The sequence below is a fragment of the Pseudonaja textilis genome, chromosome 2 (assembly GCF_049901715.1).
Source record: "Pseudonaja textilis isolate UNSWEBS1 chromosome 2, rPseTex1.2, whole genome shotgun sequence".
Lineage (NCBI taxonomy): Eukaryota > Metazoa > Chordata > Lepidosauria > Squamata > Elapidae > Pseudonaja > Pseudonaja textilis.
The window spans coordinates 143,253,698-143,280,077 of NC_141991.1; the positions used below are offsets into that span (position 1 = coordinate 143,253,698).

At 40.2% G+C, this 26,380-nt stretch overlaps 1 protein-coding gene across 2 annotated transcripts in view; it reads right to left on the reverse strand.

Moving 5' to 3' along the window:
- LOC113443395 (leucine-rich repeat neuronal protein 1-like) overlaps window positions 1-26,380 on the reverse strand; it is a 35,655-nt gene that overhangs the window by 4,417 nt on the left and 4,858 nt on the right. Inside the window, exon 2 of one of the 2 annotated variants that reach the window (XM_087925600.1) lies at window positions 2,102-2,217. The exons of the other annotated variant lie outside the window; for it this stretch is intronic. The gene's annotated coding sequence lies outside the window, so the exon portion shown is untranslated. The remainder of the gene's footprint in view (window positions 1-2,101; window positions 2,218-26,380) is intronic. 2 annotated transcript variants of the gene reach the window in all.

Below are 26,380 nucleotides of genomic sequence, written 5' to 3' on the forward strand. Positions count from 1 at the left end.
AAAATTAAAAGGAGAAGCCTGAATTTGCCAGACTTCCTAAAGTTGTGAAAGTCATCCATCCAGTGTCTGGTGATTGTTTCTTTGCTTTAAGATACTCAGGAGAAACAGAATTTCTTCAACTTGCTTTGCTACACTTATCTGGGAAAACCTACATTTGGTGCAATTTTTCTGGACTCAGAAAAGGCAGCAGGATTTATTCTGACCATCTCTATACTTCAGGATCAGCCATTAGCCAGGTTTGCCATAGGTTTAAATAACGACTTGGTATGCAATTAGGATTTCTTGGATAATGATATGCAGGACTACTTATCAGAAACATAGTTAAAAGCACAGAGCAGAACTTGGGAAAGGCAGCTGCCAACATGAACATAGTTTCTTAACATTGGCCACCTGTGTGACGTGGACTTCAATTTTCAACATCAATTGTTCAATCAGTTGCTAATATTGAGAAACACTGATTTAAAACAAGATTGATAGTTTAGGGAGAGAGAGATGGATGGATAGATATTTATAGATCAGCGGTTGCCAACCAGTGGGCTGTGCCCCACTGGTGGGCCATGAGAAAATTTTGGTGAGTCACAGAGAAATCTCACCCCCAGAACACCCCCCACAAAGCAATTAATCCAGGCTGCACAGAAACACAAGGCTGTGCCACCCACATGGCTTGTGGGAACCCTCCCCGCACACTTACTCCTTACCCGGCAAACTTGCCTGCGAAATTGCTGTTTTTCCTTTTTCCGACCATCATCTGTTCTGCTGTACTGGGAGATTTAGATTAGCTAGGAAGCAGGAAATGGTTGGATTTCTTGCTTTCTAGCTAGTCTTTAGATCTTCGGCTCTGCTTTTAAGCACAGCCGAACCTCCCTTAGAACTGAAGGTTCTGTTATTCAGAGCCGACTCACGGCAAGCAAATTTGAGAGACTGAGCTAGCTGATGGCAGATAGATAGATAGATCACTGAATGATTCTGTGAGCAATTCAGTCTGCCTGTCTGCTTTGCCTGATTTTGGGTAAAAGTTGCTCTTTTTTTAATAAAAAAATCAATATTTACATACATGGTGTGTTGTGAGTTAATTTTGTGAGTTTGCTTGCTGGCAAATTTTATGTGACAGACTGAGCTAGCCAATGGCAGATAGCTAGATCTCTGAATGAATCTGTGATTCTGTGAGCAACTCAATCTGCCTGCCTGCTTTGCCTGATTTTGGGTAAAAGTTGCTCTTTTTTATAAAAAATCCAATATTTATATAAATATTTATAATATTTACATATAAGCCATGCCCAGCCAGTCACATGACCACCAAGCCACACCCACAAATTAGGCCCTGCCCACAGAACCGTTAGTGGTTCCTGGGATTTAAAATTATGAGTTTGGTAGTCCCTGAGGTCCAAAAGGTTGGCGACTCCTGTGATAAAGATAGATATAGATATAAAGATAAAAGATAAGAATAGATAAAGATAGATAGAAAAAGCAATAGAGATAGAGATAGATTAGATGATAGACAGACAGTAGAGTTTCAGGAATTTTTCTGACACTCATCTGTTCAGAAGATTAAGAAGAGGAACATCTTATTGTGGGTGGTCCAAATGGTTGGAAAAACCAGGCCACAAACTAGGACAAGCAAACCACGTTTTAGGCAGAATGTTATTCACTCCCAGCCCACGTAGTTTGCTTATGATTCAAGTGGTTGTGCAAAGACAAAACCATAGGCTTAGATCTTGCAAATATAGTCCCTATCTTAAAAAGATCCTGTCTGCTGCGAATGGTAAGATGGAGGGCAGCAATGGGGCAAGGGAGAGGCTTTTCTAGCCTCCAAGCCATCTTGCCGTTAACCCTTAAAAAGCAGAACTGTAATTGGAAATAAGACTGACTGAATGGGGAGTGAGGACAGCTTCCCCCTGCTGTCCCTTCCTGTGGGGAAGAAATACAAGACAGAGTTCATGGCCCATCATGCTAAGTTACAACCAATCAAGCCACATTATGGACTAACCTTTTGTGGGAGCTCAATCTCTATAGCCAGCAAACCACGACTTGGGGTTTAATGTATACAAACCACTGCATGATAATTGACTCAAGCATGGTGGTAATTCATACTAAAGCATACCATGGCAGTCTTTGGTGTGCAGTCACTTTGTGTGACTGTATGTATTCGAAAGACAGCTCTCCAATGCAGCTCTTCCTGTGGCCATCAGGATGGAAAGTCAACAAGAAGAGAACCTGCTGAGCATTGGAAGATGGTCAAGAGAGCAGAGGGTTAAAGCAAGGGATCCACTGTAGCTCTTCTCAACCTCCTCCTCCCTCATGGCTGGTGTTATCTGAATAAACTAGTCAGGCAGTCAGACAAAACCTTTCCTGTATGATGAAAAGTGGCAATGAATGCTTCTTTGAGTTGATCTTGGTAAATTATGCTGGTATTACTGATGTAGGAGAAGGAGCTGCACATTTGTGTGTTTTGCACAGAAACTTAATTTTCTTTCTGTCTTGCTTTGCCCATCCAAACAACTGGTGATATGGACAACCATCTCAACTATTGAATATACACAGAAAGGTAAGGAAGAATTATTAACACAATTCTTCCACATAAACTAGTGTCTAAACTTCTGGACCTTGGGCTTTCTAATTCAGTCTGCCTTTGGATTGTGGGTTTCCTGTCTGGCCGCTCACAGAGGGTCAGATTAGGTAATCATACCTCTTCAGCCCTTATTCTTAACACTGGTACACCACAGGGTTGCGTGTTGAGTCCCCTACTCTATACTCTTTATGTGCATGACTGCATTCCCACTCATGCTAGTAATACTATTGCTAAATTTGCAGATGATACAACAGTGGTGGGACTCATCTCCAGGAGGGGATGAGTCTGCCTACCGAGATGAGGTGGACCAGTTGCTTTCGTGATGTGGAGACAATAACTTGGTCCTCAACACCAATAAGACCAAGGAGCTTATAGTGGACTATAGAAAGAACAGATCAGACATCCAGCCCTTGCTTATCAATGGAGACCGAGTGGAGCAAGTGGCCAATTTTAAGTTTCTGGGTGTTACCCTAAAAGAGGACCTGGGGTGCCTACATTGCAGCCCTGGTCAAAAGGGCTCAGCAGAGATTATACTACCTGAGACTTCTCAGAAAACAACAACTGAATGGAAAACTGCTGGTGACCTTCTACCACTGCACCATAGAGAGCATTTTAACTTACTGTACCTCTGTATGATTTGCCAATTGCACAGTGGCAGATAGGAAAGCACTCCAGAGGGTTAACGTCATTGCCCAGAAGATCATTGGTTGCCCTCTCCCCTCTTTGGAAGAGCTTTATAGCTCCCACTGCCTTAAGAAAGTTCAGCACATTCTCAAAGATCCATCTCATCCTGGGAACCCTTTTTTTTTTAACTATTACCATCTGGCAGACGGTATAGAATAATAAAAACAAGGACAAATAGGCTGAAAACAGCTTCTATCCCAGGGCAGTAGCTCTTTTGAATTCTGCTGTATAGTGCAGTGTTGATGCGGTGTCGGGAGTTTTTGGTTCAATGTGTGGAGGGTGAAGATGTGTGTTTGTGTTTTATTTTCAATGTGCACTGAAGATGGTGTTTTGATTTTGTTGTACGAGGTGCAATGACAATAAAGTAAACTAAACTAAACTAAACTAAGTGGTGAATTGTAGCTCAACTTCTGATGACTACAAGACTACATCTATGAAGTTTCCTTTGTCCTTTTGACTCCTCAATGCATCCTACACCTCTGGGATTTCCTAACCAAGTACTAGCCAGATCTGACTCTGCCTAACATTTTTTTTTTGAGATCAGTCAAGACGGAGTAATTGCTACTACAAGATATTATATCTGGTATAAGAACAAGAAGATAATAGATGACATAATCTATTATGTTGTTGGATGATGTAATCCATAATCTCCTACTTGAGCAGGAGGTTGGACAATGGATTATGTGTGATGGATAATGGATGAGCAATGGATGATGTAATTCATCATCCCCTGCTTGCACAGGGGGTTGGACTAGAAGACCTCTAAGGTCCCTTCCAACTCTATTATTCTGTTAATCTTTCCTAAAAGCTCAAAAAACTAGGTTCTACTATATAATTGGACAGCATTCTGTTTGGAAAACCTGTACATGCTTCCTTGAGTTTCTAGCAGGATAATGACAGAATGTGCAAGCACAAAAGAAATAACCTGCTTTATGTTGCAGAAAAATGAATATTGAATTACTTTTCTCTCCAAAAATGTTGGACTGCTCTCAGGCTGCAATAAATTTCCTAAAGAAATAAATCCTACTATGTACATTGCACACATTTTAGGTAAGCAGATAGGATTGTACTATCAACCTATCATATTTGCCTTTTAAATATAGCAAAATACCCTTCATTTGCCTCCTTGTTCTTTACAAAACAACAGCTGTCCTTTTTGAAGTTGTGAAGCTGGGGCACTGAATAGGAAGAAGGAGATGATTGGGTGAGATTACAGGTGTTCACTAGAATGTGCCCATCACCCTCATTTCCCTTCCATCTCTATTCAACTAAAGTGGTCTGGTGGAAACATTCAGAGCTTTTTAGTTTCCCTCCACCCTCTCCAAAGCCAGACATTTGACAGGCAAAAGTTACGTTCTTTTGGAAAGCGGTAACTGTTTTGGCAAAAGCTACTTGTCTTCAGATAATATATTTGCCTTTGCTGATGGGTTATGGACAGGGGTGGGATTCAAATTTTTCAACAACCAGTTCTGTGGGCGTGGCTTAGGTGGTGGGCGTGGCTTGGTAGTCATGTGACTGGCTTGGTGGTCATGGCTTGGTGGTCAAGTTATTGGGTGGGTGTGGCCAACTCAACATCACTCACATCGAGGCACGCATCTCCTCGCCTAGCCTCTCATGACTGTGGGGATGCTGCAACAGTCATAAGTGTGAAAAATGGTCATGTCATTTTTTTCAATGCCATTGTAACTCCATACGAGCAAAGTACCAGCAAAGGAGGTGAAAAAAACTCCAGAGAAGTTCCTGAGACAGGAAGTCTAGTCCTACCAAGAATGTAATAAGGGTTAACAGAGAGGCAGTTTCTGTAAGCAACACCAGAATGTTTCCTTCCTGCCTTCCTTACAGGATTAGGCCAGTAATTTCTTCTAACAACCGGTTCTCCAAACTGCTTAGAATGTTAGCAACCGGTTCTAGCAAATAGGTGTGAACTGGTAGAATCCACCCCTGGTTACGGACTATGCCTCTCTCAGAAGGCAGATACTTTGGTGGAAATTCAGAATAATTCTTTATGTGTATTTTCATAAACTGCTGTTCTTCTGATGCAGTTCAGCTCGGCCAAATGGTGGTTATCTTCTCTATCTCTTTCTGAGATTAGCCCTCTAAAAATTCATTTCACATCCTAATTTAAAAGCTTTAAATTCCATCTTTGCCCCCAGTAGTTCTCTCCTAATTCTTACCATGTGCAGTTTCTTTGCAGGATTTGCCCAACCCTTAGTTTAATGGCTTATGTGAGGGGAGGGACCACTGGGTGACCCCAAATCTCTAAAAGCTGGAGAGGTTTTGAAAGTGTGGATATTACGTACTGCAGCTCTTTCTCATAGGTGACATTTTAATGCATTTTCACTATAAGTATGACAATGACAAAGTAGAACTTGCAAAATATATACAGGTGGTTTTCATCCATCAGGGATTAAATTGAAGTGATTTACTAATGTAGACATCCCAAAGGCATGGAGGGAGTACCTAGTCATCAATATGCCCATCATAGTCCTGCTTTAAATAAATCTTAGTGAGCTTTCATATTCTTATTATAGATAGATAGATAGGTGCTTTTTTTTTTTTTACCAAAAAGGAATTTAATCTGGGCATAAAATAGGTCCCTACATATTTAAAGACTGAGGAAAACAGAATTTCAGCAGAATATGTTTTTTCTACTCTTGGGTGACAAGTATATTAAAGTGTTTTTTTTTCAGGAATGAGGGATTTGTTATTTTCCAAATGAACCAGCTCCCTGCATCTCCTAGCATTGTTCTTGGTAGTATGAGACTAGGCTGAAATTGCCATAACAAAAGATGAAGCTGGCACTTAAGCAGAAATCTTGTTAAAATATCCCTTCGGGGGAGTAGCTAAGAAGGAAACAAGTTGTTGAGGAAATAAAGGGAAAATATCATCCACCTACCCACCCAAATCCTAGCTAATCAGTGTGTGTGTGTGTGTGTGTGAGAGAGAGAAAGAGAGAGAAAACGAGAGTTATTTATTTATTTATTTATTTATTTTCTGGCCCTATTGACCAGGGCTATGTGTCTTGTGTGCTCTAGCTGCACTTATCTGGAAAACCCAAATCAACGAAGGGGTTTACAAGATTTGTGTGCCTCAACAGGCTGAGTGACCATAAGCTGAAATCTGGAAACTTGTGTCACTGTGGTTCCTTGGAATTGTAGTCTAGGGAGCCACAGATTGCTCATCTCAATTACATACTGTATCCCACATGCAACTTCCTTCTTGGGCCATGGGATCCTGTCTTTAAAACCCCAGTTTTAATGCCAATCTTCACTTTCCTTTCGACCCACTAGCCAAGGCAAAGATAGGAGACACAGCTGTTCTTAGGCGATGTTTGTTTTTTGATTGCTCGGTTCGATCATTGTGATTTCTACTGAGCAGGATGTGATCGAATATGTTACATTTTGTGAGGTTTGCCAGTGCGTAGGAACCACATAAGAGTGAAAAAAGAGACCATTACAATTCCTGCTGATCACGGAAGTGCCATTCCAGAGAGTGGATGGAAATATATGGAGTCCCATAAACCTCAAGAGGTGTGATGACCTTAAAGGACTACGTTTGAAGCTAGATTCCTGACCGGAAATCTTTTTCATTTTGTCCACCAGCCTTTTATTAGATGTAATTAAATTACTTTTTTTTATCTGATTGGAGTAAAATGGAGTAGGGGCTGGCGGTTTAACAGTTACGATTACAGGTAGTCCTCAGCTGCAAAGACAATTGGGAACAGCAACTTACTTGTTAATTGAAGCAGTTGCTAAGTAAACCTGTGACTATGCTTATGAATATACTCCACCTTTCCTTTGTTTTGCATACCTGTGAAGGTTGTAAACGCTGGCCACAGCATTACTTTTTCTTCACCACTGCAAATGGTGTCAGTTGCTAGATAACAATGACCCATATTGCTGCTGGTTTCTAATGTGTTATCGTTTTAGCCTGTCATTTGTTTTAACTGGTTGTTTTTCATTGCTGGCTGCTCTAAAAGCTATTTTAAGATGCAGTAGCAAGGTAAAACAAAAATAATCGCAGCAAAAAAAATATATCCAGGGAGATTTTTCTCACCTGCCAATGATACCCTGAAATACCTTGAAAGCACACCTTCCCAAAGGCAGAGGCAAGAGCACGGTGTTGAGTGAAGCCTTCTGAGATGATTTGTGCTAGTGCAAAGTTCCCCAAATCCTGCAGCCTGTTGGGAACCAGCCAGGCCATGCAAGCAGTGAGCAAGTGTGCAAGGGCACAAAGCTCCATTTACATAAGGTGCGCACGTGTGCACAAAACCATCCCCTCCTCCACAGCCCACCACTGCTGCTGCTGGTCCACGGAGCCAGAAAGGTTGAGGACTGCTGTGCTAGTGGACAGACTTCCTTATAGCCTGGTTAACCAATTTGCCATGTAAAATGATAAAACAGCCTAGCAGTCCTTTATTTGAGGGTAAGCTCCCTAATCTGGTATTTTAAATGATCAGTTAGAATTTTCTTAGGTGTTTATTTGTACAAAGGAAAAAAAAAACTGGTATTCTTTAATTAAGCACTGATATCAATACCGTAAGCCTTGCTTGGTACAAGGAACCCCAAGTGGCAAACAGAAGAATGAAGACCAAACCAATTTTTGAGGAGGCTTCTTTAGGACTAATAGCAAGGAAAACAGCTGCTTCAGAGGCCTGAATTTTTGCTCCTTCTTTTGGAGGTGTGGCATGAGCCTGTTATGTGCTTTGAAAAATCTGTGGTCTTCGAAAGGAAGATACTGAAGATTGAAGATGGCCCTGTGAAAAGCAGGGCTATGACCACAGTGAAGAATGAGTAGTCATTGAGTAGACAAAGACAAAGAGAGGATGGGAGACCACCCACAAGACAGTGGTCTCCAGGTGTATATTTTGAGTACTGGGAGATGAGGGAATAGTCATTTTCCTCAAAGTGAAGTTGGCCTCCTTAAAAGAACACTAAGTTTGTATACGTTTCTAATCCCATTTAGAAATTGCTTATTAGAAATTTTTGAACCGACAGGTCTGAAAACTCTGGGTGTGTCTGCCTTCAGAGCTCAATCAAAGAAAATTTAACTTAATTTTTTAACCGAAAAAGCAGCAAAAGGTTGATTAGAACTTTGATTTTAGAAAGCTAAACCCAGACCACCAGTACAGATAAATTTGAAATAAGATTTTGAAATTAATGATAAAGAATCTTTCCTGTGGGAAAATGCTTTTATTCTGAATTGTAAGAAATAACCTGGTAAAACAAGAATTTAAAAATAGAACACTAGAATGAACTAAAGATTTCAATTAAAAGAGAAGAACCCATGCATGACTAACGTTACCGAATAGTGCAAAATATTCTAACACTGGAATTCTTGAAGGACATCTTTGGAGAATAGAGTCAGAAAATGCTAACAATGTCAACAGTGACATCTGTCTCTATTGATAGACTGTATTTAAAAGATGTTATGGAAGAGGAACAAGTTTTATTTGACAAGACAGAGATGGAGTTGAAAATGGACTTAATGAAAGACTACAAGAATGACATCAAAAAAGATTTTACACTGGCTATACAAGAAACTGACTGATCTTTTAATAATTGAAAGGGACATGCAAACAATAAAGCAAGATTGAGTGACCTGGATAATTTTTCTATATTGGATTTACAAAAGAGACTTATCACAGTTTTGAAGAATTTCAAGAGAAGGGATAAGGAAGAAATAATAAAAAGAAAGCAAGTTCCATGGCATTATTTGGACTAAAGATAAAAGGTTATTAGAAATAAAAGGAAGGAATATAAAGTTGGTTCATTTCATGAAGGCTAAAATAAATATGTTGTTATTTTTGATAACCCTTAATGAAACTTTGCTGACACCAGAACTGAGATAACATTGCTTTATGGATTTTTTTTAAATAGATAAAAGTTAGAGAGTTGGCGGACAATCTCAAACAATGTAATTTAAGAGTAGGCAAAAAGTTACTAAAATTGTTTATATTTCTGATAAAGATTGGGAGTCATTTCCTTATGTATTTCTTTTCTTTTTGTTTACTATATTCTTTCTTTTTCTTTTTATTCTTCACATTTCTTGTTTTTTTCTCTTTGCACCTGGCACTCTTTCCTTGTATCTTTCTATCTATCTTTCTCTATGCATTATTTTTTTACTTTTGCTATTATCTTTAATAAAAAAAAATACTTAGGGGAAAAAGAAAAGAGAAGCTGCTTCTTAGTCCCGGCCATAAACTCCGTGCCAGTTCTTTGAATACTAATAGTGAAACTGGTAAAAGGAGTGCCTGCTGCATAATTGGTGACCTAGATAAACCACTGTGTAGAATGGTTGGTGCCTGATCTACTTTGTGGACTGCCTGAGTGTGACAGCACACAGGATTTGCGATTGCTAAAAGAGATGAATTATAAGGGAGAGCTCAAAACGTAGTCTACCATATCTAGACTCAGCTGCAAAATTCCAGGCACTTTTGTAGGCCAGATTCCAAAATGGAGATGTGGATTGATAATTCATATCGGTGACAAAGGAGATTAGGTTATGTTGTCAGGCTCAGTCTGCTTATGGTTGTTTCCATACCCCAATTCCTCAAAGCAACTTTGAAGATGAGCCATCACCACTACCATCTTCAAAATTGCCTATCTCAAAACACCATTAATAGAAGTTGTCCCATTCCATGAATAGTTGCCAGTCTGTGAATAGCAGAATACCCCTTACCCTATTCCATAGAGAAATTCCTTTTCTGATTTTATCCATCCATAAAGGTATTACATAAATAAATTAATCTGAACAGTTCCTTTGAGGGAGAGTTAGAAAATGATCAAGGCCGCCTCTCCCCTTGAAAGACCCAAGTGAGATTGGAGGGTGGGGGAACACAACAAGAGTTCCCATAAATAGTAAAACAAATGACCCACAAATTTTACAGAATTGCAGTGTTTTAGCTAACAACAAGAACAACACATTTCACTGCAGTTTTAGATGTAGCACAGCTGAGCTACAAATAATTTGACCCAGCTTTAGAAGACAATGAGGTTTGGGGGCTGCTTTCAAAATAGTGTGGAATCCTTGAGAGGTTCGCCTCAGTGCTCGCCTCAGTGCTGGAAAAGCAAGAAATCAATAGGATGATTTCCCCTCCTTCATTAGCATATTATGATGCTCCCCTCCCCGCCATGGGGGGTGGGGCGGGAACCCTGGGGACAGCCTTGTAAAAGAAGTTCTCTTTGGGATAATATGTTCATTGAATAATCTCAAATCTTTGTGGCTTGGATTTGGCTTGCTGGGTTGCCCATGCTAAAAGGGGCCTCCCTGTATGACTTAAAACATATTGCCTTTTTCCTTATTATTGGATACGTGTGAAAATGAGTGTCCTAAGCTTCGCAGCTATAAAAGACTCCAACGCTTTCCCTCCATGAAGCTTGACCTTGCTCATCTTTGAATTGTGATCGCTGACATATCATTTGACAGCTGACATGGCCCTCAAGCTGACAAAAATGGCACATTCTTGGCATAGCGTATTGGGCAATGTCTTTTATAGTTTATTCCAAAAACTAAGGATGCACGAATGGTGGCATAATGTGATATGTGGGCCAGGTCACCTGAGGAGGGACTAGAAACTGAAACTCTCCTTACGCCTACTCTGATGTACAAATAATTGTGCCCTCTTAATAACGGCTGAAAGAATGGTGACTCCTCCTGGCCTCACCTTTCCCCCCACCCCTGAGTTGTTGAATTGGCACCAGAAGGTGCTGTGACTGAGCCGTGTGAGGTAGAGCGTGAACTCATTTGCACAAGGGATGAGAGCAGCAACAGCAACCAAACATTGTGAAGGGGATGCTAAAAATAGAGATGTGTCAGAGAGATAGGGAGGGAGAGAGAGAGAGATGGAGAGATGGAAGTGGAGCTGCAGAGGGGAAGATAGGAACCCTGACAAAGGCTGAGAGAATGAAGGTCAGCACCCAAGTTGTCATTGATTCAGAAGAGATATGACATTGAGCCTGGCCTGAGGTCTTCATTGGATGCTTCCCTTGCTTTGGCTATGGTGGCTAGGAGGAATACATTAGTACAGTTTGGCTGGTTCCTATATCCCTGATGTAAACTACTGTACAGGGTGACAGTGGTAGTTCTTCTCTTCACCACTGAATCCTGACTTCATGGACCTTCTTGGGTGGGCCTCTCTTGTCAGCTTTGCTGGGAAGCCAATTACAAAGGAAGCTTCTTATAGAGATCTGTTTAGGGAAAGAGGATTGGAGATAAGCCTTCTAGAAATTGGAAATGGTCTACACCCCCAATAGGTTTTGTTACCTGGGGGCCAAATATACACTTGATATTCTCCCCACCACCACTTTCTTCTCATTGCAACCTATGAAAGCATTTCTTTTTCTAAACGATCTGTTTTTATTAACTAGTAAAAGCATTTTTTTTTCATTTATTGATTTATGTTTATATCTCACTTTTCTTCCGGAGCTCAAGGTTACATATCAAAAAAGTCCTCCTCCAATTTTCCTCCATAACAATGCTGTGAAATAGGTTGATTAAGAGAAAGCGATGATCTAAAGTCAACTCATGGGGAGGTGGGGGAGGAAGAACCTAGATATTTCCAATCCTAGTCCATAAACCAAGTTCTTAACCACACCGCACTAGCAATCAATCTGGTCCAAGTAATGGAATGGGGGTTGGGTGGGAAGCTACTGAAATAGCTATTGCCTTGAACAATAAGCACTGTTCTGACTCATTTGAAATACAGCAACCTACTTCGGAGGGCTCCCTTCCAGTTGGACAGAGTCTAGGGCCGATGCCCCCGTTTTCTCCAACTAAAATTGTGCTCAATGGCCAGAAGAACTTCTGAATTCCTTAATGAGGAAGAATCATTCAGATGGTAGGAATTCCATTTTTGAAATCGAAAGCCCATTGGGTCACTCACACCCTGACACGGGCAGTAACAACCGCAGCTCATGTGGCATTTTCCTACAGGTCATTGTACTGGTTAGCCTTCCTGGAAGGAAACTCCAAACCATCAGCTGTAGTAAAAGAGGTGATTTGCTACCACTTCTCTTTCATCTTCAATGTGGATGTGAGGGGGGATTTCCTGGGATGCAGTAAGTTAGGGCCAACAATGTTTGCTTCAATGAATTAATGATTTCGGCTAAAATTAGTTAATAATTTTATTTTATTTTTAATTTTATTATTATTATAATTAATTATAATGTTAGTAATTATTCAGTAACTGTAATGCTGGGCAGGAAACATGGATGGTTGTTTTTCCTTTTCTTTACTACTTACCTTCATTAACAATGTCATATAACAATATATTTCCCCTTTATGTGATATATCAGAATCAATTTTGGATTCATACCCCTAAGTTCAATTCCTTCATCAATATAGGGGAGCTAAAGTGCCAGAGCAAAATATCTCTATTTCCTCCCCAGTTTCAGCCACTTTACAAAATAGGACAGGTTTGCCTGGAATCTCTGTTACACTTTTAAACAAAAATCTTTTTAGCCTGCTTTCTTTCAGATTTGTTCCAAAGAGGTTAAAGGCTACTAGGAATTTTCGTCAGTTTTGCTAAGAATTGTAGGGAAATAAGTGAAAAAAAAAATAACTGTGGCATGTGAGGTTAACAGAAAGATAGAATCTCTTTTTAAAAATGGAATTCCAAATCTGTCCTAAAGCACTTTTGCACTGCAGCATCACCATGTAAGTTATGTTTATGAGATATTATGGGAAACAACATTGAAAGAAAACACAACCCAAATGGAAATGTAATCAACAACATATCTGCAGGTGTAGGTCAATTTTCCCTAGCCTGCGAAATGACAAGGACAGTTGGTCTGGAACTAATGTGAGTGAATGATATATGGCTGCTTCACCATAAAAGCTTAATGTGTGAATACCAGTAGATCAGAACAAAAGGAAAGAGTTTTTCTCCCTAGCAAGCCCATGTTTACTAGTATACTTCTGCTGTGGCTTCAAGGCCAGACTGTAGCCCTGCATGGGAAGGTCAGGGAACACAGATTTCCCCTAAACAAGAAATTAAGCCAAGCCACCTTCTGCCTTGCCTTTTGCTGTTCAGTAATTGCCTGTCATTACAAGAAACAATGGAGTCTGCAATAACCATGGGGGGCAGGTGCCTAAGCGGAGAGCATTCCTGTAAAAAAAAAAAAAGGTTTGGCAGCTGCCACTTTTCATTTCCTTGCCATGACAGGCTGCACCTGCTCAGTTTCTTCACACCAGAGAAAGCATCACTGGCTGCTTTTCTGTTTGTTAGGTTACTGCTAAAAACATTGAGACAGGTTGCGTGTGTATGATTTGGCAGTGGGGCCTGAGGTAATGGTGGGCTGCTGATCTGTGGAAAAACATGCTGCAGTTGTACAGAAAATGAAAAACTCTTATTATGTCTGAATTTGCATAACCAGAGGCCTGAGCAGGACAAGGGCCAATGTTGGTCCTCTTCTTTTGCAAAAGGGGAATTTGGAGTTCTCCATGCAGTGAAAGTCATTGCTGGTTGGGTTTTGCACATCGCACTCTTGTTAAAGCCACAGGGCAAGTCACAACATTTCCCCAACCCACTGATAAAGTTTTATATAAACGTGTCCATTTAAGCCATTATTTTTAAATCCCAATTTATTGGAATAAGATACTGGCTGAGTTTCCAAATATGCAAGCTTTCCTTATATTTGGACTTCAAGTGTTTCCTGATAAAGCTTGTCACCCAAACAAGTGATGATATATATTGTATTATCAATTGTATTATTGATATTTGGGCAAAAGAAAGGCATCTTAGGACAGGCTATGTCTTGTAACAAAGTGAAGCTGCTTGCTTTAAGTAGCAGCATTCACTGGGGAAAGGAAGTGACAGGAAAGATGAAGAGGCGGGAATTGGTATGTATTCGGACAGGCCCAGTTCCCGACAGCAACAGGCAGCCTCTAATTGTTTGGATTAATTCCGGGGCCTCTTGCACAGGAATTGGCATTGGTTAGATTTGATAGGAGCTCATCCCAAGCTTGTCTCCTCAGATTTTCATGAGGAGCCCTGTTCTGGATGCGCCTGACAATGGAGATTAAGCAGGTGGTCACTCTAAATAAGACTTCTCCTCTGTCAGGCTGCTGCCTCTTTAGTAACACTATAAAAGCATATTTGGAAATTTTTCTTTGGTACCTGTGTTTCCATTTGGATACAAGATGGTGGCTGTCTTATTCTCTCTGGACAGACGTTTAATTTTGTTAACCTGGTATTATATTGCTTTGTTTTAATACTTGTTGTCTTGTTACTTATTGTACCTAAACTGCTGATATTTCATATTCAGTTTCAGTTCACCGAGCAAGAAAGTACCCAGAAACCTATTATAATGCCAAACTCTAAAGTCAGTTGTCCCCACTGGTTGGACTTCTGGGGGGACAGATAGACAAGTCTGCATGGCCTGAGCCTAGAGGTGGCAGTGGGCCACCTTCAAGGATGGGTTGAGTTGCTAGACAGGAGGTTGCTTCAGACTCTTACATGACTCTTGGTCAATAATCCCCAACTTCTATAGTATTAAGATCACCTTGTGGTCTCTTCTCAATAATCTAGATTTCCCAACACTTCGAAATCCCAATCGCAGCATTGGAACGGACACCCCCTCTTCCAAGAGCTTATTCTTTGCTAATTTTTGACAATTTGGTGCCCTGGTATGGTCCCCTAAAATTCATTTGCCTCCTCAATCTGACCCTTAGGTATTTTTTTTTTTTACTGGACTGAACAATACTTCTCTTAAAATACAATGCGCTGATATTTCTATCCTGGAGCTCAAACAATGATTTTGTCCAGTGGTTCTCAACCAGTGGTCCACAGACTCTTGGGCCCCCACAAAGGCTTGAAGAAATGTTATGATTTAAAGTCTCGGGGGCCTGTGGCCACAAAAGATATTTAAAGGGTGAAGAAAAGGTTGAGAATCCACTGATTTTGTCTATTGTGCTTTTTTGCATACATGCCTTTGTGTGTGGCTTCTCTTCCCTCAGAGGAGCAGATGAAAGGGGCTGATGTTCTGTTAGGAACAGAGGCTTGTTCCACAGAGGTGAGAAGAGCTATCCCTGTGATATTTCTCTCTGATTAATAGTGCAGAACTACTCTCCTCTGTTTTACTTAGACAATTTATGCTCAGAAGTTAGAATTATTAAAGTCCTTCTATTCCACCCAGTAAACTAAAAAAGAAAAAAAGTATAACAATCCCTTGGCTTCATTCAGACCAGACTGCTATAATTGTATATGAAGTGGAAAACTTCGTGGGTATCTTCATATGGTTGTACCTTCCCCAAATCAGTAGGAGGTCTGCAATAGTGTTAGCCAAGATTTTCATCAGTCAGTATATATTTTGTAAAGCTCAATTCCAGATATGAATGAATGAATGAATTTAATTTACAGTTTCAGATATAAAATTAACAAGAGATAGTGGAGCAAACAGGGGGACCTTTTGAGATAGCCAACTTTCCATTGCCCAAATCTTCTTGGTTCCACTATTAAAATGCAGTAAAATTATTTCTTACTGCTTCTAGAATTGAAAGCTATTAGAACTCTAAGGCAGCAGCCAGTGAGAATTTCCCCTCCCTAGCCTATAGCTGAACACACAAAACTATCAACCAGCTAGTGTATGCTTGTCAATTAGTAACCAGTGCATCACGTTATTCTCTGAGTATCATATCAAAAAATAAGGCCATGGCTTTCTAGAAATGATAATGGGTTTCTGGGTTCAACATGGTGGCAAGCAAGTCTTGTCTTACAAGCCATTTACACGGTCCTAATAGCTAAACTGGATTTGGGCTCCTTTACCTAGACAAGACATTCAGCCGCCATGTCAGGACACCAGGAAATGGAAGGGAGATCAAGCTAGGGATCCTTTTCAGTGATCACCAGATCATTCTGTGATATGATAAAATGTTTATATGTGTGCAATTGCTTGAAAGCAATATTTATGGAGTAACAGAGAGTTTGGGATTGGAACCAGGATAAACTGGAACATGATAAGCACCCAACAAGTGTTATAAGATTGGGTGTGTCTGTGCGAACCTCAATTTGTTGTGCGTCCATACAGCCAGATCTCATAAAGTAGGGGATGCTAAATTTGGAGTATCTGCTTCTGTCTCTGTCTCTGTGTCTCTTTGTCTCTCTTTCTCTCTCGCCCTCTCATTCACTTGGTGCAGCCCATTTATGGCTAAAGAATGAATAACTTGCAAATGTGCATTGGCATTTATATAATCATACTTTTTATAGAGATAACCATTTTCCTTAAGTCTTTGACAGCATGTCTACATTTAAGCCAACAGAATAGAATAGAATAGAATATAGAATAGAATAGAATAGAATAGAATAGAATAGAATAGAACAGTAGATGATAAGTGTTAGATAGACAGACAGACAGATAGAGTGGAAGAAATATTGTTGGTTTTCAAAGACTACATAATTCTAGCTTAGTTTAAATGAGGCTACCTCATATTTCCCACCTAAATGACTTTCAGAGGTCCTGGACAATTGCTTCCATTAATAAAGAGGACGGTGATATATGAGCTCATGGTGAGTTACCTCCTTTTGAGAAAAGAGGCAACCATTAGGGCTATGTGTGCTTCAAAAACAACTGGAAGAAATGTTTCTGAAGCCATGCAAGAGAGATCCTGTTCACTAATGCAGTCTAACTTTTGTCAGGCTTCAGTGTGAGTTTGAAAAAAAAAAAGGTGGTGGTGGTGCACAGTACTGTTTTAAGCCAGTGACTCATTCAAGTTAATGCAGCTCTTAGTTAATCATGTCTGAAGCAGGCACAATCCTAAGAACGATGCTTGTAGTGTATAAATTCATGTTGAAACATAGCATAGTCTTGAGAATTAATCGTCCAGATTAGAGATTTTGTTGTTTTAGATGTTCTTGCACTGATGAAGGTGATTGTTGCCATGAGAAATGTCTAAGGCTATGCAGTAAGAACTACTGCAGAGTTAACTTGGAAATGATTCTGGATCTGCAGTAGAAAAACAGACCCCACTTCAATGTTCATTCACTTGGATGGACTGATCTGTTTTGTTCTGTGTTTATGAAGCTATGTCCTGTTGTTACACATTTAATTTCTTGATAAGCAAAAGTAAAAGTCAATGACTCAGAAATACCCAGTAGTCTGGAATAAAGGGCGAGTTTTTTTTTTTTTAAATCTAAACCTAAAATCTAATTTAAATCTAAATGCTACAAATAATATGACTTTTTAAAACCATGCTACACACCATGCAAGTTTATATTTTTAGAATGCCTGTGAAAACTATTTATTGGTGTATTTCAAATAGCTTTTTAGGCATTGATTCAATCTGATTTTGCATCGAGCTATTAACAATTTCAGAATGCTTGGTTTTTCTGTCTTGTGTCTCAGGAAAATGTGCATTCCCTCCTCGGCTCACTGCAGCAAAGAATGAAATATAAAATATTTAAGCAAGAAAATGCATGTGAATTGAGAGATTTTTTTTTGCTTTGCCTTACTTTGGTTCTGAACATTCAGCGCTGAAAATAGGAGAATAAGGGCTGCAAGCCATCTGGGCCTCTGCTGTCCCCTAAACTCCGGAGAACCAAAAGGCCTCTTGTCTTTCCATCAATTCGGCATCTTTGACCTTCCATTTTCTTGCCTCTGTGTTCTAAGGAAGCCTACGTCTCTACAGCCAGCCACATCTCAGATTTGCTTCTCTTGCTTTCTATAGTTTTTGTCTCCCACAGGCTTCTTCAGCTATTGTATACAAATGAAACAGTACCCTAAAGTCACCCAATTAAAAAGGACATCTCCCAGGCCAACTTCAGATAAAAGTCACACCTCCCACCATTAAATCCACAAGAGCCAAAGAGAGAGTGGGAGGCAGGGTTTGTCTCTCATTAGCTGGAGAAAGACAGCTTTTTTTCCAACCGCCTGTCCTGACTTCAGGCACAAACTAATTAACTGCACACCGTGTCTACGTGCACACCCCTCAGTTCTTTTCCAGCTTGGAGCAAATCTGCTGCAAGTTTCCATTAAAAAAACGCTTCCCCATTAAAGAAAGCAGTTTTAAGTCAGCAGCTTATCTATGAAGCTGGAATTTCACAGTCAAATTTAAAGGCAGCTTGTCACTTTGAAAGTGGCAGGAAACGAACAGTCTTGATCCCTCCTGGTTTATTTTTCATTCCAAACACATTTAGCCAAAAGGAGAGGACACAGTCAACTCTTTTAATACTACTCCTGGACTGCTAAAATGCTGGGCTGCAGGCAAGAAGATGCTGATTGATCTCTAATTTTTTTTTTAAAAAAAAAAACACGTCGAATTACCATTGGGCCTAATTAGGGTTTGAAAGCTTAGCTTGCTTCAAATTCTCTGTCTGTTCACAGATGAAAATAGAGCCAGTCTTCTTCTCATAACAGATGTCTGAGTCTACCTCTTCCCCTGATTGTTGCCTATTGTGATGATTACAACCCACCGGCTGCTGTTTCCATTTACTCGCCAGCCGCATCTCCATCACTGATTTAAAAACCCAATTGAGTTTATTCTTTTGGCAACTTGATACAATAAACATGATTGCTTTGTGCAAGACTCTCCACAGCCCTACTGTGTGTGGGTCGGTGTGTGTGTTTGAAATCATTCAGAGATGCAACTTGAGGTAAGAGCCAAGCCCTGACAAATGACAGCTGTCATCCTCACTGGAACATTTTTAGAAGACGTTCCCACAAAAGGCAATGTCAGAGACAGTGATTTATCAGGGAGAAGGACCAGAAAATGTCGGCTGTCCCAGATTCTCGACAATCCTTCTTTGAACCTCTATTTAGCCTTAAATATCGGACTTGCGTTTGCTTCTTTTCTCCTTCTGCCTGCTTTAACTTTATAACTTTTTCAAATAATGTACCCGTGATTTTAGTGATGTTTTACTGAATAAATCAGAAATGGCTGGCTTCATCCAGGACATTACATATGGATTTTGGTTAACCAACCATAATAACTGGGTTTACACATTAGGCTAAAACATAAGTGTGGTGCACCCAGACTTAAGACGGTAACTCTGGAAAGTAGGAATTTATTTATGATACTGAAATTACCCTGGGACATTTTCAGCCAAAGATAAAAGTTAAACAAACAAACAAGCAAAAACTTACAAAATGCCAAGAGTAAATGGTTTCTAAGAGGTAGTTAAAAACCAATTAGTTGAGGGCAGCTAGCTGTTGTTGTTGTTAGATTTTTATCCTGTCATTTTTAATATATATTCAAGGCAGCAAACATACTTAATACTCCTTCCTCCTTCTATTTTCCCCATCCCATCAATAAGAACCTCTTAGGATTGGCCTGAGAGAGAGGAACTGGCCCAAAACCAGTGGTGGGATTCAAATGATTTAGAACCGGTTCTCTGCCCTAATGATTTCTTCCAACAACCAGTTCACCAAACTGCTTAGAAAGTTAACAACTGGTTCTCCCAAACTGGTACAAACTGGCTTAATCTCACCACTGCCCAAAACCATCCATCCAGTTTTCATGCCTAAGGATGGTCTATATCTTCCCATCTCCTGTGAGACAGTTGTCCCCCATTTTCTATTTTTTTTCTAAGCCATCTGTTTATTTTTGTTTTTCTTGAAATAACTTCAAACTGGCTAATAACAACGAGAAACTGAAGTATCATTCCTAAATCTGGACCTTCTAAAATAAATTGGAGTAACAATTTAGTCCAATTTATTTTGGAGGCATTCCCAAGCATCTTAGAATTCTGCATCTTCCTCTGCATAACTATATAAGCAAAAATGTTCGTGCCTACTGCCTGTCAGGCTCCAATTCCTCCTGAATTTTTTTTACATTAAAGAAATTGGAATGTTGAAAAGTGAAATGTTAGCCTCCATTATCTGTATTTCCAAGCAATCCCTCTGAGCTGCAAATAGATCCTAGATGCTGTCTTAGAAAGTGAAAACAAAGTACAGTAGTAGCAATAATACGATTGTAGTATATCTGAAATTTCTTCCCCCACTCCAGAAAAAGTTGAAGATAAGCAGTGCTAATATGGCAGACGGCACAGAATAGCAATGTGAATGGTAAACATTATGTAAATCTATATTTTCTGAGTGGTGCTCTCTTTCTCTCTCCCTCCCTCCCCCCCCCCCCCACAGACACACACACCATACACAAACAAATAAACACATTTTGTGAGGACTATCTGTTACTGTTGTTTTGCCTTTGAATTATTGTTGATCCCTACTGACAGCCTAGCTAGGCTAAGGTCACTCAGCTGGCTTTGTGCCCGAGGAGAAACTATAACTCATGATTTCCCGGTTACTAGCCTGATGCCTTAACCATTATATCACATGGGCATCTTCTCTTAGATTCTCATCTCAAAAGTACCAGAACACTCCTCAGCATAAACAGGGGAGGGGAATTCCTAATTTGGATAAAGAGATGTCATGGCAATGATGTCTGCCTTCTCTGCTGGAACTAATGTGTTCAAATCAGCCTGGTGATTTCTCAAAAGTTTAATTTCTCTGCAAAAGAGGGTTTTAGAGGTTCAAATTTCTCTCGGCTGTGGTTTTGAGCTTGATTTACAATAGAAAATTATTAGTGAAGTTGGTATTGTTTTACTATATACTGCATATTTGCATCAGTCTGAAGCCATTCTGGTTGCCTAGTGTGAAAAAGAAGATTCATTCCTTCCTTCCTTCCTTCCTTCCTTCCTTCCTTCCTTCCTTCCTTCCTTCCTTCCTTCCCTCCCTCCCTCCTTCCCTCCCTTCCTTTAGTGTAAAAATCCAGGAAGTCAATAGACAAGTGAAGAAATTTTTGAGCAGTGAAAGACGTTTTTTTAAAACATACCCCTTGGCTACCTTAGAACTAGATAAGTGGAAGAATGTCTTATTTCATGCTTGAGAATCTCACCAAAATTCTACTTTGAAGGACATTTCAAAAGCCAACTTTTCTTTCATCAGGCTGCATGGGAAAAGGAAGAAAAACATTTTAGCACCAGGTGATATAATTGGAGCTCCTTCCTAAGGAAGTTAAGAATGGAATGGAAAATAGAAAACCAAATAGAATATAGAATAGAATAGGATAGAACAGAATATTTTATTTGACAAACAAAGAATTTGTCTGCGGTGCAGAAGCTCTCCATGTACATTCAAATCTTTTCTTCTTCTTCTTCTTCTTCTTCTTCTTCTTCTTCTTCTTCTTCTTCTTCTTCTTCTTCTTCTTCTTCTTCTTCTTCCTTCTTCCTTCTTCCTTCTTCCTTCTTCCTTCTTTCATGTCCAAGACCATATTTTGAAAACGGCCAAAATTCTGTTGGCTAAATCCTTTGTTTTCCTCTGTGCCTAAAGACAAACTGTCCTTTCCTCATTCTATTACCCCAGCTGATAGACTGCTAATTGAATCTCCCTTAACACTGCGGATAGTGTGGCTTTCTCCATTGTACCTGAAGGATAAAAAGGTAACATAAGGGTGCATGTCAAGTCTAATGAAGCAGTCATTTTATTTATTGGTCCATTTGTTTATTTTACAACATGCATATACCACTCCAATCTAAGAGATTCTGGACAGCGTACAAAATAATAATAAGTTATGAGACAACTCCAAGAATGCAGCTTGGATAAAAGAGATGGATAATATGTTTTTTTAAAGCTAAAATGAACAAACTTGTAATAACAGCAGAAATGGTGGAGAAAAGGGCAAAGAAGATCACAAATTGACTAACACTGAATGAAGATGAAGTGCAAAGGTTTTGTTTAAAACATCTGACTGGGTCTACATCAATTTGTTCAGGCAGTTTAAAACATACCATAAGGATATGAAACTGAAGATTAGTTAACATCTGGCAAAACCTACCTGATAATGAAAGATTCAACAAAAGGGGCAACTCCAGGCCAATTATTTAGCAACAACTTTCACATTGCTAACTAGTGTTGTAGCTGATGCAGTCCAACAGCGTTTAGTTGAAGCTTTTTCCACCTGGTCAAAAAGGAAACTGTTCAAATAGCAAAGGAACAAAAAGATCAGCTCCTAATTGACAAGTTGATTTTGAAAAACTGCAAGAGAAGGAAGACCAACCTGAATGTAACTTGGACTGATTACAAGAAGACATTTAACTCTCTGTCACATATCTGGATAAGCAAGTGCCTAGAAATGACAGCAGTCAGCAGAAACAGCAGAAGCTTTGTTCAAAGATCAATGGCATAATGGAAGGCACAGTTGCTGGTCAATGATGATAGACTGGGAGAGGTTAATATCAAGAGAGGAATATTTCAAGGAAACCTTCTATTACCACTACTGTTTGTCATTGCACTGATTCCTCCGTCCACAATATTGAACAAGTCACACATAGGTATGAAACATCAAAAAAAATCTGCTAAGTTATCCAACGTTCTTTACATGGATGATCTGAAGCTGTATGGGAAAACACCATCTGAAATAGAATCACTGTCTGACACTGAATATACCGTCAAGATATTTCAATGGAGTTTGGAATGGACAAATGCACCACCCTTACCATTAATAGAAGAAAACTAGTAAATACTGAAGGAATCAAAATGCCCTTCGGAAATAGCATCAAGAGTCTTGGTGAAGAACACTACATATATAGCATTAAGTACATTGAAGTCAAGAAGGAAGTTAGAAGTGAATACATCAAGAGAGTGAAGAACTTAAAGTCCAAACTCAGCAGAAGAAATACTATCAAGGCAATTAACACCCCAGCAATTCCAGTCACTAGATACATAGCAAGAATAGTGAACTGGATTCAACCAGAACTAAAAGCCCTGGATATTAAAAGAGCAGAAAAATAATGACAATGAATCATGCTCTTCATCCACGCAGCAACACTGACAGACTCTACTTACCAAGGAACTAGGTGGGTGTGAAACATTGCAAGTACATCAGACAGTCGAAAAAGGGCATTATAAAAATATTCAAGGACAGGACAGAGGATTACTAAAGCTAGTACAATATGAAAGTTTACTGAATAATAGAGAGAGACCAAGCTGGCTTACAAGAAAGACTAACCAAGAATAGAAACAGAAATAAGGCATGGCAAGGCAAAGTATTACATGGCCGCTACATTACATGCAAAGCAGATAACAACAAGAGCAATGGCCAAGAGCAGGAAAGTTAAAGAAAGACATAGAAAAAAAAAAGAAAGAGAGAGAGAGAAAGAGAAAGAGAGAGAGAGAGAGAGAGAGAGAGAGAAAGAAAGAAAGAAAGAAAGAAAGAAAGAAAGAAAGAAAGAAAGAAAGAAAGAAAGAAAAAAAGAAAGACAGACAGACAGACAGACAGACATAGAGGGGCTAATTCTGGCTGCACAAGACCAAGCCTCAAGAACAAATGCATACTTAGCCAGAGTTGAGAAGACAACAACAGATAGCAAATGCTATCTCTGCATAGAAGCTGAAGAAACAGTGGACCACCTAGTTAGCTGCTGCAAGAAGATCACACATACTGTACTGACAATAGCTCAACAAAGTAGCAACAAGGGTACATTGCAATATCTGCGAGAAATGCCATTTCTCATTTAAAGTTCCTCTGGTACTTTAAAATACAAACATTGGGGCAACTGCCACACAGATTTAACAATTGTTCAATAAGAGAAACAAAGTCTTTGGCAGTGCCTGGAGACAGCAGAGGAGAAGAGAAAGGACTGGGGTAGGTGGGGGGAATTCCAAAATACAAAGACCTGCAAATAAAAGTAGTACAACTATGGCAAAATAAAGCAAAGAGAGTATCAGTAATAATAGGTGCCTTGGGTGCAGTCCCAAATCCTCCAGAGCCCCATTTGAACACCATCTCTGTTGACAAAATCACCATCAGTCAAAAGGCAGCTTTAACTCTTGAACGACTGACATCGGGCAATAATACCTTTAACACCATCAAATAACACCTGCCATTCCTAGGCCCCTTGGAAGGTCGATAAAAATGCCAAATCCAGTAGCCTAAACATCTGGCTCACTGTGCGACGACGAACCACAGTGTACTGTTAAAACAGACTTCAAAAGCATAGAGCTGTCTGCTTTGCTCACATTTCCTCATAAAGGCCAAAAGAGTCTGCTGAGACAAGATGGTTTTCAGAGTCTTTTGAAATATCAGATGTATCTCAGGGTCAGGTTATTCAGTGATGTGGGAGCCGCTACAGAAAAGGCCAGCATTGTCTTCTGGACTGTAGCCTCTCTTTTGCAGGGAAAGGGCACCTAGAGCAGGCCCTCTCCAGCTGTAAAGATTGGAGAGGCAGAATCAGTAGTGGGATCCTACCTTAGTCGCTACCGTTTCGGTGGGTGTGCAGGTGCACCCCTAATATATGCCCCCCCTAACAAGCCAATCAGCTGAGCGGATGAAGAAACGAAAAGCTAGGAGCGACCCTCCCTCCCTCCCATGCGCTTTTCGGTCTTTTATCCTCTCAGCTGGTAGCATACCACCACTGGGCAGAATCACATTTAATAAAGTGGTCACTGACATCATCCAGTGCTGTACCACGCAGGGCTTTATATGTGATAAAACAGCACCCCAAATCAGGCTAGGAAATCTGTTGTCCATGAGACTAGTTACTGCACAATGGACAGAAGAGAGCACAGAGGTCCCCAACTCCCAGTTCGTGGACCGGCGCTGGTCCACAACATGCCAGTAACCGGGCCACGCAAACAAGTGAAACCCCATCTGTGGGATGCAGGCAGCTTGTGAAACCACACACCCTCCGATCCACGGAAAAACCTCTCTCCACAGAACCGGTCCCTGGTGCCCAAAAGGTTGGGGGCTGCTGCTGTAGCAAATTTCCTTCACCAGGAATCTGGCTGTTGTATTCTGAACTAGTTGCAGCTTCAGGCTGTCTTCAAAGGCAGCCTTGCATAGAGGGTACACCATTGCAATAGTCCAGTCATGTAATGTTTGTCTTTGCCATGGCCTGCATCTGCTGTTTAAGAAGGCACCAGGAAGACCCCCCACCCCAGTTCATGGACTTGCTTCTTAAGGGGAAACATGGGCCCATCTAGAACAATCATCAAGACTAATGTTTCCAGGTAGGCAAGATATTTATGGATAATCCCCATCTCTGTCTTCCTTGGGCTTAATCTGAGTTTGTTTTGGCCTCTTTAATCTCTTTGAGCTTCCAAACGTTGCTTCAGGACTTCATGCTCTTCTGGGACTTCATGCTTTCCTGCCTCATTCCAAACCAATGCAGGTAGTCCTTGACTTACAACCATTCACTGAGTGACCATTCAAAGTTACAATGGCACTGGAAAAAGTGACTTATGATCGTTTTTCACACTTATGACCATTGCGGCATCCCCGTGGTCACGTGATCAAAATTGGGATGCTTGAAAACTGGCAACCGTTGTCAAGATAAATGAAGGTTGCCCTGTCCTGGGGGGGTCATGTGATCACCATTTGTGACCTTACCAGCTGGCTTGTCCATAAGCAAAGTCAACGGGGGAAGCTGGATCCACTTAACAACTGCATGATTCACTTAACAATTGCATTTGCTTAACAACTGTGGCAAAACAAATCACAAAACTAACAACTGTCTTGCTTAGCAACAGAAATTTGGGGCTTCATTACAGTCATAAGTACAGGATTATCTATAGTTGTTCTCATCCAGTGATTTCACATAAATAGTAAATAATATGGAGGACAGGAGGAAACCCTGTGGCAGTTCACACTGGAGCAACCATGACCTCTTTCTTCCACCCCCACCCCCTTGTTGTCCAATACGATGGGATGAAGAGATGGCCTCTTCTGGAGGGCAACTGTATAAATATGTGGGAATGACCTTGAAAGACAGGAAGACTATCTGCAGAGGAAACCATAGAGAGGAGGAATAGAGATGGAACCCGCATTACGTATCTGATATTAATACAATTGAGAAAGTCCAGAAATATTTCACAAGAAAACTTCTCCACTCCTCTACTTGTTGCAGAATACCTTATGCCACCAGATTTGAAATTCTAGACCCAGAAAACCTAGAACTACGCTGCTTTTGGTCCGATCTAAATATAGTATATAAAATCATACATTGCAATGTCCTACCTGTCAATGAATACTTCAGCTTCAACCATAAAAATACAAGAGCACACAATAGATACAAACTCAAGGTAAACCGCACCAAACCTAATTGCAGGAAATACGACTTCAGCAACAGAGTGGTCAATGTCTGGAATACTCTACCTGACTCTGTGGTTTCTTCCCCAATCCCCAAAAACTTTA